Source organism: Silene latifolia, chromosome Y (assembly GCF_048544455.1).
Source record: "Silene latifolia isolate original U9 population chromosome Y, ASM4854445v1, whole genome shotgun sequence".
NCBI classification, from domain to species: Eukaryota; Viridiplantae; Streptophyta; class Magnoliopsida; order Caryophyllales; family Caryophyllaceae; genus Silene; species Silene latifolia.
In genome coordinates this window covers 225362498-225381051 of record NC_133538.1, presented here as the reverse complement: position 1 = coordinate 225381051, position 18554 = coordinate 225362498, and the positions used below count along the sequence as shown (strand labels likewise).

Here is an 18554-nt window from a genome sequence, read left to right as displayed (position 1 = left end):
ATTCTAAAAGATAGAGACCTCTTACTTAAAGTGGAATGAATTGTGTCCATTTTACTATCTCTAATTCTCCGATTAGATGTCCCTCAGTCATGTTAATATAAGACATCTCATATAATATAGGTGGTTATTAATTTTTTATACAACAAATGGTATTCGAAATTTAGCCAATCAATTCCGTTAATCCTCAACATATATAGTCGTATACACAGTTAATCATTGTTTATAAATAAGTCTCATTTGTAAGTATCGTTTGACGTTTTATTAACAAATTGGTCTTTGTTTTTTTAAAAAAAGTCTCATTCTTTTAGCTATCAGTTCTAATACTCTTGTCTATTGGTTTTATGTAGTTTTCTTAAATCCAATCACGTAAGCGTTTTTACCCTTTCTTGTAGACATAAGTTTGATTATGATCTTCTTTATTATATTCCGAATTCCCACATATCTCGTTAACTTTCTCATGGTTTTCATGCGTGACCACCAGTCACCCCCTTTGTACTTTACATTTGACATGTTAAGATATACTCAATTGCGCTTGTAATATGTTACTCATTAAAAAGATCGGCATATAGGCATTCTATACAATCGGGCTTGTTTGGTTTCCCATTAAAATCATGGGATTTTAAACTTTCTAGGAAGTGTAAAACCATGATGTTGTTTGGTTGCCAAAATCATGGAAAGTAGAACTTCCCACATGAATCTACTTCCTCCATTATGTGGGAAGTCACTCACATAAGCTATTAATTAGTTTTCTAAGATGGATGGATTGAACTGAATGAACCTGATTTGAATATTGTTGACTTAAACTGACATGAGCTAAAATTAAGTATGAAAGAACATGGCCTAAAGCTACGAATTGCACCATGGGGAATTTATCGAACAATAATATACAACGAATAGCATTGTGCATAATTACTTGTATTTTATAGGCTTGTAATGAGATTCGTTTAAAAGATGATGAGTTAGAGTCATGCACCACAACTTCATCTAAGATCAATTACATTGCTATTAATTAGTTTTCTAAGATGGATTGAACTGAATGAACCTGATTTGAATATTGTTGAGTTAAACTCAAATGAGCTGAAATTAAGCATGAAAGAACATGGCCAAAAGCTACGAATTGTACCTCGGGTAATTTATCGAACAAAAATATACAACGATTATCATTGTGCATAATTACTTGTATTTTATAGGCTTGTAATGAGATTCGTTTAAAACATGACGTGTTAGAGTCATGTTTCACGACTTCTTTTAATCCTCCTAATATTTTCACGTTAACTACTCTCTCTTGTTCACTCATTTTGTCCCTCTTCTATTTTGCAGAAAAAATAAAAAAATGAATTTGGAGCACAAAAAACACATAACCTAACATGCAATTGAATTTGGACCACACAAAACACACACCCCCACGTGCAAAAAAGGAAAGAGGGAAGAAAATCTGACTTACCCAATAAGGAAAGAGAGAAGAGATGAATGAATAGGAGGGCGTATTATGTATTTAACCCTTATACTATTATATTTATCTTAATTGTTCAAGCGTTCTAATACTAATTGTTTGTATGTTAAACCAAATTTTCTAATATTTTACTCAGTAATAATTCAAATTAATTAAATTATACATATCACGTTCATAATCTATACATGATCATATACTCAATGCTCCACATCAAATAATGTTGTTCAAGAGTTCTAATACTAATTGTTTGTATGTTAAACCAAATTTCCTAATATTTTACTCATTAATAATTCAAATTAATTAAACTATACATATCACGTTCATAGTCTATACATGATCATATACTCAATACTCCACATCAAATAATGTTATTTGTATGGTATTAGTGAGCGCATTATTCTTCATGCACGCTTATTGTATACTCCAACCTAAATGTAACACCCCGTATTTTATTAAGTTAGATAAAATTCTTTTAATTGCTATTTTGAATTTAATTACATCATTTAACGATTTATATATATATGCTTAGCTAATTAATTAATTTCATCATAATTCGATACGTTAATTTTAATAATCATTAATAAGTTTATTGAAAGTTAGTTCAAGTTTATTGAAGTTAGTTCGAGTTTGTTTATTTAATAATTTCCGTTTCTTTACGAGTCCTTATGAAAGTTGTTTTAAGTGAACCCGAGATGGATTTTGGGAATAAAACCGTCCAATTAGCTATTTTGAGCGTATTTCACTAAATTAGCAATTTTTATTAATATCTGTTAGTTTCGTAAAAATCGCTAATAATTCCGATTCAAGCTGATATTGTATTATTTACGTTAACTAGCTGAGTTTATTTTATTTTCACTCATTAAATTTATTTATTATTAATTCCGTTTTATTTCTGAAACTTTTACTAAAAACCGATTTTATTAACTCGAGACGGTTTTAAAAACGAGCGAAATTACTTAACGATGAAGAAACGTACGTATAATTAGTAGCTAGCAAGCTAGCTGGTGTCATTATTATTATTATTATTACTAACCTACCCGTCACTTTCCCCCTTCCATTTTTTTTTTCTCTTTTTCAATCAACAGCAGCAACAACAATCAACAGCTCCATCACCAATTTTTCGATCGCAAAAACCCAGATCCCTTCTTCATTTCTCAACCAAACTCCATTATTTTTGTACCATTAGCTTCCTTGTCCTTTCCTCGTTCTTTTAAGGTAAGAACTCTTCTATTTTGTAAAAGTTCGAAAATACTGTCTTAAATGACAACTCGATTTTTGGTCTTAATTAACTCGTTTTTCCTTCTCTTTAGTTGAAGACTGAAGAAAGGCTCGTGCTTTGGACGTTTTTACTTGGGAATTCGAGAGTTAAAGGTAACGGTGATAGGCTACTCGAATTATTTATAATACTAGCTATTATATTTCCTATTGTTAAGTTAATTTAATTGTTGGAATGCGGGATAAACATGAGCGCTTATAATTCAGTTGTTTGTTTATGAAAGAAGGTTTACTGTTTGGTGGTAAGTTGTCAGTGGGTTTCTAGGATTAGGTTATATGGTAAATGTTGGAATAAAGGGATTTACGCAAGGTTTAGCAATTTGGTTTATCTAATTGATAACATGGGCGGTGCGTTTGGGTCAGTTTTGGACGCGATTTCTAGACTAAAATTGTTGTTGATACGAGTCAATTTGATAGCTCGTGTCATGTGTACATATACAGGTTTGAGTTGGGTCGATTGTATGTAAGAAACTCCGTCCATTTCATGCTTAAAATTTCGTCTTAAGACGGTCACAAACGATCTTCATAAATCGTGAAAATGGACTTTGTTGAGCAGTTTTTGCGGGCTGTTTTGACGGGTTTCTTTATGTTAAATTGAACCAACTTTTATGCTATTGTCTCAAGTACATGTACGTGTTTGGATTGAGTCTTTGGTTCGGGTGGAATCCGTCTTAATTTGGCCTAGAAAACCGCTCTAAGATGGCTGGGCAATGAGGGGGAGCTGCTGCGTTTTTTTGAGGTGCTCAGTCTTCTGGACTGTTTGCCTACTACAGTGCTGCTTGTGCGTGTTTCTGTGCAGGGCCGGGCCAGGCCTGGGCAGTGGTCAGGGGCGAGCAGGCCGGCTGGGCAGCACGGCTTTAATCCGTGTGTGTCCAGCTCGTCTTTTGTGTAGTCCGTGACCGTCTTTCCTCCTTTGTTTCATGCCTTCTCATATCCTATGTTAAGTTTTGGACATGCCTTGTGGTTGTTGGGTCACTCGTATATTCCGGCATGTTAAATTATATAATGGAATATTTATTATTATAAGACAAATTTGAGTTATTCGAGTTATTTAAATCCCGTCTCATATTTTATATAAAGATAATTCGTTAATATCGTCCTTTCACATAATTATTTTAGGTGGCTCATATGTGGTTAAAGATGAAGAGTAATTTTGGGTTTTAGAAGCTTTCTCAAGTTATTACTTGTCTCTTTGCTAGCGTAAGGTAACTATTCCGAGTTACTCGACGAATTAATGTCACATTAGTAGTAATGTGGTGCTTGTTGTTTGTTAAGTGATTAGGTGATTGATAATGTGTTACTTTCGTTTTTCACATAATAAAAATTGGAAATAGCATGAGAATAATATTGCGATAAATTTTGTAATTTGGGCCAAAGTAGGCCAAGACTCTGAGCTGGGCCAGATTGACCGAACGAGTTTGGTCAAGCTAGGTTTAAACCAGTCAGCCTCGATTTGACCGATGACCCGTCGCGGGACTCGGGTCGAGGGTTTGTCTTTGAGGTAAGATTGGATGTTTTATGTTATGCCTTGATATTTGTAATTATCATTTCACATGTTGGTTGTTGGATGCTTTGGATGCTTTATACTTGAGTCTTCTTGCCTTGTTGCCATTTTAGCTTGTTCTCATGAATTATGAGATTAACGGTTAGCTGGAATTTGGATTATTATTGATATTGAGGATATTGTTGGATTGTCTGCTGAATAGACATTTATATAGCCTTTCACATGATAGAATGTTAGCATTTATGTTGGTAAGTTGGACTCTTTGCCCTCTTATGGTTAAGTGGGTGTCTTACTTCTCTTGTGTGGTGTGGGCTAAAGTATTCAAGCTGGGACTAGCTGCGACTAGGTCCTAGGTGAGTATTTCGGCCTTCATCATAGATAGGTCTTTATAGTCTCTGACGAGTATATGTTCACTGCTTAATAGCCTTTGTGTTCCTGACTAGTGGATTTATATCCAAGTTGGGGCATGACCTCGTTACTTATTTTGATAGTAAGTGGTCAGCTTAAGTACTAGCCAACCCTTTGGTGGACTCCTTAGGGTACTCACTTTGTTTTAGAAAAATTGTGGGTCTTGGGTGCGGTGGTGTGTATCCGCATGTCTAGGTCTCAAGCAGATTTTAGGCTAGGGTTGTGTTGTGTCTTGGCCATGTTTTATTAATATTAACCGCCGAGCCAAGATACCGGTTCGATTACCTTCCCTACCTCGTGGTATAGACTCGAGTTCTGAGTGACTATTGACGGTGCTAAGAACTTATGCCTGTCTTTGATATATTGCCCTTTCTTGTATGGTGATTCTATGAATCATAGAAGGTGAGATGCCAGCCGGCTATGGTTGATAGAGTTTGGATTCCTGGATGTTATGTGATTCACCTGATAGTGTAGTATGAGTCGGTCTAGTATTCACATGCTAGGACTATGTGTTGTTATATTGTTGTTCACATGATAAGCACGATTGTCTAGCATCTATATGCTAAGGCTATGTGTTATTCATATTCATATTCTTATGTTTACATGTTATATTAATTATGACATTTCGTGGTCGAGAACTCGAGTTACTCCCCACTGACCGTGGCTTTCGTATTTGTATAAAATGCGAATGACAGGTAGGTGATGCATATATGGGGTACATGGACGAGCTAGCGAGCAAAGTAACCTTGGGACCTAGACTGGTTTTATTTTATTGTGACCCTTAAACCCTTTTTATGTCACATACATTTTAGGGACATATGTCTCCCTTTCTCATATTTGGTTTGTATAACTTTGTTTCGCGACTTTAGCGATGTTTCATTCATGAGATTTATTTTGGACCTTGCATGTTTGACACCTTCCCTTTTGGATATCTTTATAACAGGTTCAGGTTTTAAAATTACAGTTTTTTACCCAATTGAACCTATTACAAACATATCCTCGTCGTTTTTCGTAGAATTACGTGTTTACTTTTCCGCAATAAATGAGGGTGTCACAGGTTGGTATCGAGCATATTTGCTCCCGACGCACGTTTGTGCACCCCAATATAAATAACTTGACCTTAAAATAATAAACTTGAGAGTTGGGTAAGATGGGTAGACTTAGGACCTTATGTTGTAGTCTCTTTGTGTTTGCTCTTTGTTAGGTACTAACCTGTTTGTTGATTGTCATTTAATAATTGTTGCGTTCTTGGATCAATGACCGTGAGCTTATCTATAGCTAATGGAGTTATTACCCTTATTATAAAAAAAATTTTGAACTAAAGGTTTTGAAAATATTTTAATGTTTTTCACTGGTTTTAACGTCAATTAGTGTTAAAGCTTGTTATTGGAGACGTCTGATAATTAGTTTTATCATTTGTTGGTGTAAAAATGTATTTTTATGTCTTTGAATTGGAATATTGATGTTCTTGAGTGATCGCCAAGAGTATCTCTGTTCCATTGAAAGGACACTTATATTTTACGAAGATCAAGATTTAGTGCCTTTTGCTGAGGATTGAAGATTTGTTCAACCTTTGAAGAATGCTTCTACTTCCTTGAAGATATTTCTCGTTCTTTTTGTATCTCGCCTTATTCTTAATCTCTTGGTGCCTATCCTTCTTCTAAACTCTCTATTCTTCTTCCTAGGAAGTTACATTTGTATCCTCCCAACTTGTCCTTTCACCCTTGCTTACCCTTCCTTAACGCCTTTTTGATAGTACTCTTTCTTTTGAGGAATGTTGACCTGGGTTGGAAAATTCGACTTTTGAGGAGATTGTTTGTGTCTGACCCTTAACCCTGGCTTTGAGAAGTCGTGACGTTAGAAAGACTTAGGTAGTGTGGTGAGACGTACTTGGGGATTCTTATACCTAACCCCTTGGTAATGTGAGTATAAGTGATAGGTGGAATTATGTGTGTTAAGAGTTAGTTGCCTATGTTACTAAAGTTATAGAACTTGGCTTTGTTGTTTTTGTTTGGGATTTGGTCGTTTTGTCATGAAGGTACAATACCCTAATAGGCGTTTCCTTGTTGTCTAATTTCCCTTTCTCCTTGATCATGAGCGTTACCGTTCATACCTCCTTTCCTCGCTTCATCTTGCTCCTCCTCTAAGTTTGACACTCGTATTTTGTCAAACTCCATCTTTGACATCCTTGTAAATTTGACTTCAATTTTTACCCTATGAAAGTCATTATAGCTCTCTTGTGGCTTAAGTTTGAGCTCTCTTAACATACTTTGTTTTTTATGCTATCTAAGTTACTTTCCTTTTTGTACAACTTCTAAACTTTCAAGCTACCAGTTTCGATTCATTCTTAAAAAGTTTATGTCACTTCTACAAACCTAACCTATTTTTGAAGACTTGAAAATGAAAATTTGATTTAGTTCCCTATTCCTTCCTTGAATATAAACTCATTTATCGTAATTTTAATTACTAGACCCGAAATTTCTTTAAATTTTATCCAATTTCTATTAACCTTGATCTATTTATGACTTCTTTGTCAAAGTTTAATATTATATTTCCGGAATTTAACTCCCCTTTTAGTTTAAAGGTGAAACCTTTATTTCCACTTTGGCTTTTTGCAAAAGAACATTTGAGGAGATTACCTTTCCCTTATTTTGATTTTAACGTTGATCGGATGTTAGAACTAGTTATTGGAAACGTTTGATAACTTGTTCTACGCTTGTCGGCGAATAGTATTTGTTTTAAATTTGTCTCTGACTTGGAAAGTTAGCGTTCTTGTGTGCGCGACAAGAGCAATTCCGTTCCATGAATGAGACTTATATTTTTGAAAACTCTTCATTAATGTTTTTGAAGGTATTTTGATTTTTGATTTATACAAATGATTTGCCTTTTGACCTTATCTTTGATTTGGAATGTGATGTTCTTGAATACGTAACGAGAACACTTCCGTTCCTCTGATGAGAGTCTGGTTCTGTCGGAAAATTTTAGTTGAAGCTCTTGAAAGAATTTTGATTTTTACGATAAGTGACCTTTTAAAATGTTTTGGTTACCGATTCCAATTTCAGTTTTATTTTTATAACCTTTTATTTATACTTTCAAGTTTCGAGGACGAAACTTTTTAAAAGATGGGGTGATTGTAACACCCCGTATTTTATTAAGTTAGATAAAATTCTTTTAATTGCTATTTTGAATTTAATTACATCATTTAACGATTTATATATATATGCTTAGCTAATTAATTAATTTCATCATAATTCGATACGTTAATTTTAATAATCATTAATAAGTTTATTGAAAGTTAGTTCAAGTTTATTGAAGTTAGTTCGAGTTTGTTTATTTAATAATTTCCGTTTCTTTACGAGTCCTTATGAAAGTTGTTTTAAGTGAACCCGAGATGGATTTTGGGAACAAAAACGTCCAATTAGCTATTTTGAGCGTATTTCACTAAATTAGCAATTTCTATTAATATCTGTTAGTTTCGTAAAAATCGCTAATAATTCCGATTCAAGCTGATATTGTATTATTTACGTTAACTAGCTGAGTTTATTTTATTTTCACTCATTAAATTTATTTATTATTAATTCCGTTTTATTTCTGAAACTTTTACTAAAAACCGATTTTATTAACTCGAGACGGTTTTAAAAACGAGCGAAATTACTTAACGATGAAGAAACGTACGTATAATTAGTAGCTAGCAAGCTAGCTGGTGTTTCATTATTATTATTATTATTATTATTATTACTAACCTACCCGTCACTTTCCCCCTTCCATTTTTTTTTTCTCTTTTTCAATCAACAGCAGCAACAACAATCAACAGCTCCATCACCATTTTTTCGATCACAAAAACCCAGATCCCTTCTTCATTTCTCAACCAAACTCCATTATTTTTGTACCATTAGCTTCCTTGTCCTTTCCTCGTTCTTTTAAGGTAAGAAATCTTCTATTTTGTAAAAGTTCGAAAATACCGTCTTAAATGACAACTCGATTTCTGGTCTTAATTAACTCGTTTTTCCTCCTCTTTAGTTGAAGACTGAAGAAAGGCTCGTGCTTTGGACGTTTTTACTCGGGAATTTGAGAGTTAAAGGTAACGGTGATAGGCTACTCGAATTATTTATAATACTAGCTATTATATTTCCTATTGTTAAGTTAATTTAATTGTTGGAATGCGGGATAAACATGAGCGCTTATAATTCAGTTGTTTGTTTATGAAAGAAGGTTTACTGTTTGGTGGTAAGTTGTCAGGGGGTTTCTAGGATTAGGTTATATGGTAAATGTTGGAATAAAGGGATTTACGCAAGGTTTAGCAATTTGGTTTATCTAATTGATAACATGGGCGGTGCGTTTGGGTCAGTTTTGGACGCGATTTCTAGACTAAAATTGTTGTTGATACGAGTCAATTTGATAGCTCGTGTCATGTGTACATATACAGGTTTGAGTTGGGTCGATTGTATGTAAGAAACTCCGTCCATTTCATGCTTAAAATTTCGTCTTAAGACGGTCACAAACGATCTTCATAAATCGTGAAAATGGACTTTGTTGAGCAGTTTTTGCGGGCTGTTTTGACGGGTTTCTTTATGTTAAATTGAACCAACTTTTATGCTATTGTCTCAAGTACATGTACGTGTTTGGATTGAGTCTTTGGTTCGGGTGGAATCCGTCCTAATTTGGCCTAGAAAACCGCTCTAAGATGGCTGGGCAATGAGGGGGAGCTGCGTTTTTTTTGAGGTGCTCTGTACTGCTGGACTGTTTGCCTACTACAGGCTGCTTGTGCGTGTTTCTGTGCAGGGCCGGGCCAGGCCTGGGCAGTGGTCAGGGGCGAGCAGGCCGGCTGGGCAGCACGGCTTTAATCCCCGTGTGTCCAGCTCGTCTTTTGTGTAGTCCGTGACCGTCTTTCCTCCTTTGTTTCATGCCTTCTCATATCCTATGTTAAGTTTTGGACATGCCTTGTGGTTGTTGGGTCACTCGTATATTCCGGCATGTTAAATTATATAATGGAATATTTATTATTATAAGACAAATTTGAGTTATTCGAGTTATTTAAATCCCGTCTCATATTTTATATAAAGATGATTCGTTAATATCGTCCTTTCACATAATTATTTTAGGTGGCTCATATGTGGTTGAAGATGAAGAGTAATTTTGGGTTTTAGAAGCTTTCTCAAGTTATTACTTGTCTCTTTGCTAGCGTAAGGTAACTATTCCGAGTTACTCGACGAATTAATGTCACATTAGTAGTAATGTGGTGCTTGTTGTTTGTTAAGTGATTAGGTGATTGATAATGTGTTACTTTCGTTTTTCACATAATAAAAATTGGAAATAGCATGAGAATAATATTGCGATAAATTTTGTAATTTGGGCCAAAGTAGGCCAAGACTCTGAGCTGGGCCAGATTGACCGAACGAGTTTGGTCAAGCTAGGTTTAAACCAGTCAGCCTCGATTTGACCGATGACCCGTCGCGGGACTCGGGTCGAGGGTTTGTCTTTGAGGTAAGATTGGATGTTTTATGTTATGCCTTGATATTTGTAATTATCATTTCACATGTTGGTTGTTGGATGCTTTGGATGCTTTATACTTGAGTCTTCTTGCCTTGTTGCCATTTTAGCTTGTTCTCATGAATTATGAGATTAACGGTTAGGCCGGAATTTGGATTATTATTGATATTGAGGATATTGTTGGATTGTCTGCTGAATAGACATTTATATAGCCTTTCACATGATAGAATGTTAGCATTTATGTTGGTAAGTTGGACTCTTTGCCCTCTTATGGTTAAGTGGGTGTCTTACTTCTCTTGTGTGGTGTGGGCTAAAGTATTCAAGCTGGGACTAGCTGCGACTAGGTCCTAGGTGAGTATTTCGGCCTTCATCATAGATAGGTCTTTATAGTCTCTGACGAGTATATGTTCACTGCTTAATAGCCTTTGTGTTCCCGACTAGTGGATTTATATCCAAGTTGGGGCATGACCTCGTTACTTATTTTGAGAGTAAGTGGTCCGCTTAAGTACTAGCCAACCCTTTGGTGGACTCCTTAGGGTACTCACTTTGTTTTAGAAAAATTGTGGGTCTTGGGTGCGGTGGTGTGTATCCGCATGTCTAGGTCTCAAGGCAGATTTTAGGCTAGGGTTGTGTTGTGTCTTGGCCATGTTTTATTAATATTAACCGCCGAGCCAAGATATTTGGTTCGATTACCTTCCCTACCTCGTGGTATAGACTCGAGTTCTGAGTGACTATTGACGGTGCTAAGAACTTATGCCTGTCTTTGATATATTGCCCTTTCTTGTATGGTGATTCTATGAATCATAGAAGGTGAGATGCCAGCCGGCTATGGTTGATAGAGTTTGGATTCCTGGATGTTATGTGATTCACACGATAGTGTAGTATGAGTCGGTCTAGTATTCACATGCTAGGACTATGTGTTGTTATATTGTTGTTCACATGATAAGCACGATTGTCTAGCATCTATATGCTAAGGCTATGTGTTATTCATATTCATATTCTTATGTTTACATGTTATATTAATTATGACATTTCGTGGTCGGGAGAACTCGGAGTTACTCCCCACTCGACCGTGGGCTTTCGTATTTGTATAAAATGCGAATGACATGTAGGTGATGCATATATGGGGTACATGGACGAGCTAGCGAGCAAAGTAACCTTGGGACCTAGACTGGTTTTATTTTATTGTGACCCTTAAACCCTTTTTATGTCACATACATTTTAGGGACATATGTCTCCCTTTCTCATATTTGGTTTGTATAACTTTGTTTTGCGACTTTAGCGATGTTTCATTCATGAGATTTATTTTGGACCTTGCATGTTTGACACCTTCCCTTTTGGATATCTTTATAACAGTTCGGTTTTAAAAATTACGTTTTTACCCAATTGAACCTATTACAAACATATCCTCGTCGCTTTTTCGTAGAATTACGTGTTTACTTTTCCGCAATAAATGAGGGTGTCACAGGTTGGTATCGAGCATATTTGCTCCCGACGCACGTTTGTGCACCCCAATATAAATAACTTGACCTTAAAATAATAAACTTGAGAGTTGGGTAAGATGGGTAGACTTAGGACCTTATGTTGTAGTCTCTTTGTGTTTGCTCTTTGTTAGGTACTAACCTGTTTGTTGATTGTCATTTAATAATTGTTGCGTTCTTGGATCAATGACCGTGAGCTTATCTATAGCTAATGGAGTTATTACCCTTATTATAAAAAAAATTTTGAACTAAAGGTTTTGAAAATATTTTAATGTTTTTCACTGGTTTTAACGTCAATTAGTGTTAAAGCTTGTTATTGGAGACGTCTGATAATTAGTTTTATCATTTGTTGGTGTAAAAATGTATTTTTATGTCTTTGAATTGGAATATTGATGTTCTTGAGTGATCGCCAAGAGTATCTCCGTTCCATTGAAAGGACACTTATATTTTACGAAGATCAAGATTTAGTGCCTTTTGCTGAGGATTGAAGATTTGTTCAACCTTTGAAGAATGCTTCTACTTCCTTGAAGATATTTCTCGTTCTTTTTGTATCTCGCCTTATTCTTAATCTCTTGGTGCCTATCCTTCTTCTAAACTCTCTATTCTTCTTCCTAGGAAGTTACATTTGTATCCTCCCAACTTGTCCTTTCACCCTTGCTTACCCTTCCTTAACGCCTTTTTGATAGTACTCTTTCTTTTGAGGAATGTTGACCTGGGTTGGAAAATTCGACTTTTGAGGAGATTGTTTGTGTCTGACCCTTAACCCTGGCTTTGAGAAGTCGTGACGTTAGAAAGACTTAGGTAGTGTGGTGAGACGTACTTGGGGATTCTTATACCTAACCCCTTGGTAATGTGAGTATAAGTGATAGGTGGAATTATGTGTGTTAAGAGTTAGTTGCCTATGTTACTAAAGTTATAGAACTTGGCTTTGTTGTTTTTGTTTGGGATTTGGTCGTTTTGTCATGAAGGTACAATACCCTAATAGGCGTTTCCTTGTTGTCTAATTTCCCTTTCTCCTTGATCATGAGCGTTACCGTTCATACCTCCTTTCCTCGCTTCATCTTGCTCCTCCTCTAAGTTTGACACTCGTATTTTGTCAAACTCCATCTTTGACATCCTTGTAAATTTGACTTCAATTTTTACCCTATGAAAGTCATTATAGCTCTCTTGTGGCTTAAGTTTGAGCTCTCTTAACATACTTTGTTTTTTATGCTATCTAAGTTACTTTCCTTTTTGTACAACTTCTAAACTTTCAAGCTACCAGTTTCGATTCATTCTTAAAAAGTTTATGTCACTTCTGCAAACCTAACCTATTTTTGAAGACTTGAAAATGAAAATTTGATTTAGTTCCCTATTCCTTCCTTGAATATAAACTCATTTATCGTAATTTTAATTACTAGACCCGAAATTTCTTTAAATTTTATCCAATTTCTATTAACCTTGATCTATTTATGACTTCTTTGTCAAAGTTTAATATTATATTTCCTAATTTAACTCCCCTTTTAGTTTAAAGGTGAAACCTTTATTTCTACTTTGGCTTTTTGCAAAAGAACATTTGAGGAGATTACCTTTCCCTTATTTTGATTTTAACGTTGATCGGATGTTAGAACTAGTTATTGGAAACATTTGATAACTTGTTCTACGCTTGTCGGCGAATAGTATTTGTTTTAAATTTGTCTCTGACTTGGAAAGTTAGCGTTCTTGTGTGCGCGACAAGAGCAATTCCGTTCCATGAATGAGACTTATATTTTTGAAAACTCTTCATTAATGTTTTTGAAGGTATTTTGATTTTTGATTTATACAAATGATTTGCCTTTTGACCTTATCTTTGATTTGGAATGTGATGTTCTTGAATACGTAATTCGAAACACTTCCGTTCCTCTGATGAGAGTCTGGTTCTGTCGGAAAATTTTAGTTGAAGCTCTTGAAAGAATTTTGATTTTTACGATAAGTGACCTTTTAAAATGTTTTGGTTACCGATTCCAATTTCAGTTTTATTTTTATAACCTTTTATTTATACTTTCAAGTTTCGAGGACGAAACTTTTTAAAAGATGGGGTGATTGTAACACCCCGTATTTTATTAAGTTAGATAAAATTCTTTTAATTGCTATTTTGAATTTAATTACATCATTTAACGATTTATATATATATATATGCTTAGCTAATTAATTAATTTCATCATAATTCGATACGTTAATTTTAATAATCATTAATAAGTTTATTGAAAGTTAGTTCAAGTTTATTGAAGTTAGTTCGAGTTTGTTTATTTAATAATTTCCGTTTCTTTACGAGTCCTTATGAAAGTTGTTTTAAGTGAACCCGAGATGGATTTTGGGAACAAAACCGTCCAATTAGCTATTTTGAGCGTATTTCACTAAATTAGCAATTTTTATTAATATCTGTTAGTTTCGTAAAAATCGCTAATAATTCCGATTCAAGCTGATATTGTATTATTTACGTTAACTAGCTGAGTTTATTTTATTTTCACTCATTAAATTTATTTATTATTAATTCCGTTTTATTTCTGAAACTTTTACTAAAAACCGATTTTATTAACTCGAGACGGTTTTAAAAACGAGCGAAATTACTTAACGATGAAGAAACGTACGTATAATTAGTAGCTAGCAAGCTAGCTGGTGTTTCATTATTATTATTATTATTATTATTATTATTACTAACCTACCCGTCACTTTCCCCCTTCCATTTTTTTTTTCTCTTTTTCAATCAACAGCAGCAACAACAATCAACAGCTCCATCACCAATTTTTCGATCGCAAAAACCCAGATCCCTTCTTTATTTCTCAACCAAACTCCATTATTTTTGTACCATTAGCTTCCTTGTCCTTTCCTCGTTCTTTTAAGGTAAGAAATCTTCTATTTTGTAAAAGTTCGAAAATACCGTCTTAAATGACAACTCGATTTCTGGTCTTAATTAACTCGTTTTTCCTCCTCTTTAGTTGAAGACTGAAGAAAGGCTCGTGCTTTGGACGTTTTTACTCGAGAATTCGAGAGTTAAAGGTAACGGTGATAGGCTACTCGAATTATTTATAATACTAGCTATTATATTTCCTATTGTTAAGTTAATTTAATTGTTGGAATGCGGGATAAACATGAGCGCTTATAATTCAGTTGTTTGTTTATGAAAGAAGGTTTACTGTTTGGTGGTAAGTTGTCAGTGGGTTTCTAGGATTAGGTTATATGGTAAATGTTGGAATAAAGGGATTTACGCAAGGTTGAGCAATTTGGTTTATCTAATTGATAACATGGGCGGTGCGTTTGGGTCAGTTTTGGACGCGATTTCTAGACTAAAATTGTTGTTGATACGAGTCAATTTGATAGCTCGTGTCATGTGTACATATACAGGTTTGAGTTGGGTCGATTGTATGTAAGAAACTCCGTCCATTTCATGCTTAAAATTTCGTCTTAAGACGGTCACAAACGATCATCATAAATCGTGAAAATGGACTTTGTTGAGCAGTTTTTGCGGGCTGTTTTGACGGGTTTCTTTATGTTAAATTGAACCAACTTTCTTGCTATTGTCTCAAGTACATGTACGTGTTTGGATTGAGTCTTTGGTTCGGGTGGAATCCGTCCTAATTTGGCCTAGAAAACCGCTCTAAGATGGCTGGGCAATGAGGGGGAGCTGCGTTTTTTTTGAGATGCTCTGTACTGCTGGACTGTTTGCCTACTACAGGCTGCTTGTGCGTGTTTCTGTGCAGGGCCGGGCCAGGCCTGGGCAGTGGTCAGGGGCGAGCAGGCCGGCTGGGCAGCACGGCTTTAATCCGTGTGTGTCCAGCTCGTCTTTTGTGTAGTCCGTGACCGTCTTTCCTCCTTTGTTTCATGCCTTCTCATATCCTATGTTAAATTTTGGACATGCCTTGTGGTTGTTGGGTCACTCGTATATTCCGGCATGTTAAATTATATAATGGAATATTTATTATTATAAGACAAATTTGAGTTATTCGAGTTATTTAAATCCCGTCTCATATTTTATATAAAGATAATTCGTTAATATCGTCCTTTCACATAATTATTTTAGGTGGCTCATATGTGGTTGAAGATGAAGAGTAATTTTGGGTTTTAGAAGCTTTCTCAAGTTATTACTTGTCTCTTTGCTAGCGTAAGGTAACTATTCCGAGTTACTCGACGAATTAATGTCACATTAGTAGTAATGTGGTGCTTGTTGTTTGTTAAGTGATTAGGTGATTGATAACGTGTTACTTTCGTTTTTCACATAATAAAAATTGGAAATAGCATGAGAATAATATTGCGATAAATTTTGTAATTTGGGCCAAAGTAGGCCAAGACTCTGAGCTGGGCTAGATTGACCGAACGAGTTTGGTCAAGCTAGGTTTAAACCAGTCAGCCTCGATTTGACCGATGACCCGTCGCGGGACTCGGGTCGAGGGTTTGTCTTTGAGGTAAGATTGGATGTTTTATGTTATGCCTTGATATTTGTAATTATCATTTCACATGTTGGTTGTTGGATGCTTTGGATGCTTTATACTTGAGTCTTCTTGCCTTGTTGCCATTTTAGCTTGTTCTCATGAATTATGAGATTAACGGTTAATTGGAATTTGGATTATTATTGATATTGAGGATATTGTTGGATTGTCTCATTAATAGACATTTATATAGCCTTTTACATGATAGAATGTTAGCATTTATGTTGGTAAGTTGGACTCTTTGCCCTCTTATGGTTAAGTGGGTGTCTTACTTGTCTTGTGTGGTGTGGGCTAAAGTATTCAAGCTGGGACTAGCTGCGACTAGGTCCTAGGTGAGTATTTCGGCCTTCATCATAGATAGGTCTTTATAGTCTCTGACGAGTATATGTTCACTGCTTAATAGCCTTTGTGTTCCTGACTAGTGGATTTATATCCAAGTTGGGGCATGACCTCGTTACTTATTTTGATAGTAAGTGGTCAGCTTAAGTACTAGCCAACCCTTTGGTGGACTCCTTAGGGTACTCACTTTGTTTTAGAAAAATTGTGGGTCTTGGGTGCGGTGGTGTGTATCCGCATGTCTAGGTCTCAAGGCAGATTTTAGGCTAGGGTTGTGTTGTGTCTTGGCCATGTTTTATTAATATTAACCGCTGAGCCAAGATACCGGTTCGATTACCTTCCCTACCTCGTGGTATAGACTCGAGTTACAGAGTGACTATTGACGGTGCTAAGAACTTATGCCTGTCTTTGATATATTGCCCTTTCTTGTATGGTGATTCTATGAATCATAGAAGGTGAGATGCCAGCCGGCTATGGTTGATAGAGTTTGGATTCCTGGATGTTATGTGATTCACCTGATAGTGTAGTATGAGTCGGTCTAGTATTCACATGCTAGGATTATGTGTTGTTATATTGTTGTTCACATGATAAGCACGATTGTCTAGCATCTATATGCTAAGGCTATGTGTTATTCATATTCATATTCTTATGTTTACATGTTATATTAATTATGACATTTCGTGGCTGGGAGAACTCGGAGTTACTCCCCACTGACTGTGACTTTCGTATTTGTATAAAATGCGAATGAAAGGTAGGTGATGCATATATGGGGTACATGGACGAGCTAGCGAGCAAAGTAACCTTGGGACCTAGACTGGTTTTATTTTATTGTGACCCTTAAACCCTTTTTATGTCACATACATTTTAGGGACATATGTCTCCCTTTCTCATATTTGGTTTGTATAACTTTGTTTCGCGACTTTAGCGATGTTTCATTCATGAGATTTATTTTGGACCTTGCATGTTTGACACCTTCCCTTTTGGATATCTTTATAACAGGTTCAGGTTTTAAAAATTACAGGTTTTTACCCAATTGAACCTATTACAAACATATCCTGTCAGTTTTTCTGTAGAATTACGTGTTTACTTTTCCGCAATAAATGAGGGTGTCACACTAAACTTCGAACGACGACCGTTATAGTTTAATGCATTTATCGTTTAATTACTACAATTCCATCCTCTACACCATCCAAGTAAATTAGATTGTTAAGAGTTGGCACCTTATATAATAATATTGTTATACGCTACACGAAACTCGCTTTACAATGGTCTTACTTGAGTTTTTGACAAATTGTTTTAAATCATCAACACCATAAGGGGATGATTTGCATGTCGGATGTATATTAGTTCTATATATAATAGCAAAACCCATACATAAATATGGAGATATTTCAAGAAAATCATACGCCTAGGATAACTTCCATTGTTAGACGCAAGTTGTACACGACATAGATTAAATCGCTTCTAATGACCATTATCAAGAATTCAAGGTAACCATACATAATTCTGCTAATCTCCCTACTCCTGCCAGTCCTATTATATAAAGAGTAAGGCAAGAGCATGCTCCTATATCACATCTCAGACCTGGGACGTCTTATAGGGTAGTTGTTTCTCCATCTAAGGATAATCCTGGTAATACTGAGACAATGGTAGTACAAGATGAAGGGGGGGAGTGGCATTAATATCAATAGGGATAATGGATAATTTGGGATTTTGGAATGTTCGAGGTATGAATAATCCAAATTAAAAATTAGATATTAAGCATTTTCTTTATCAAAATAAAATTGGTTTATTTGGCTTAGTGGAGACTAAAATAAAGGAGCAAGATTTTTTGTCTGTGCTTAATAATTTAGGGCTTCAATGGGAAGGTATCAACAATAATACGCATCATCCTGGTGGTAGAGTGTGGATTATTTGGGTCCCTCAGATTTTTCATGTTCACCTCATAACTAGCAGTGACCAGCATATCACAGTGGAAGTCTCTGATCTTGCTTCAGGAGAGAGTTTTTGGTACATTGTGGTTTATGGTTCCAACTCTAATAGTGACAAAATTAGGCTTTGGGAGCAGCTTAATCAGCTTAAGGATAATTGTCTTAAACCTTGGTGTATTTGTGGGGACTTTAACTCAGTCTTAGACTTTAATGAAAGACTGGGTAGGGCAG

General features: G+C 35.5%; 2 long non-coding RNA genes across 3 annotated transcripts; both read left to right on the top strand.

Annotated features, from left to right (window-relative positions):
* Nucleotides 1-3846: 3846 nt before the first annotated feature.
* On the top strand, nt 3847-5541 carry LOC141632577 (uncharacterized). The gene is made up of 2 exons (XR_012537792.1): nt 3847-3933; nt 5336-5541. It is a non-coding gene; the product is annotated as an uncharacterized LOC141632577 (long non-coding RNA).
* A 5706-nt stretch (nt 5542-11247) lies between these two features.
* LOC141626610 (uncharacterized) lies at nt 11248-17349 on the top strand. Of its 2 annotated transcripts, none has more exons than XR_012536208.1 (3): nt 11248-11304; nt 15651-15736; nt 17144-17349. It is a non-coding gene; the product is annotated as an uncharacterized LOC141626610 (long non-coding RNA). The 2 variants fall into 2 exon arrangements; XR_012536207.1 differs by lacking the exon at nt 11248-11304 and adding an exon at nt 14543-14629.
* Nucleotides 17350-18554: the final 1205 nt, after the last annotated feature.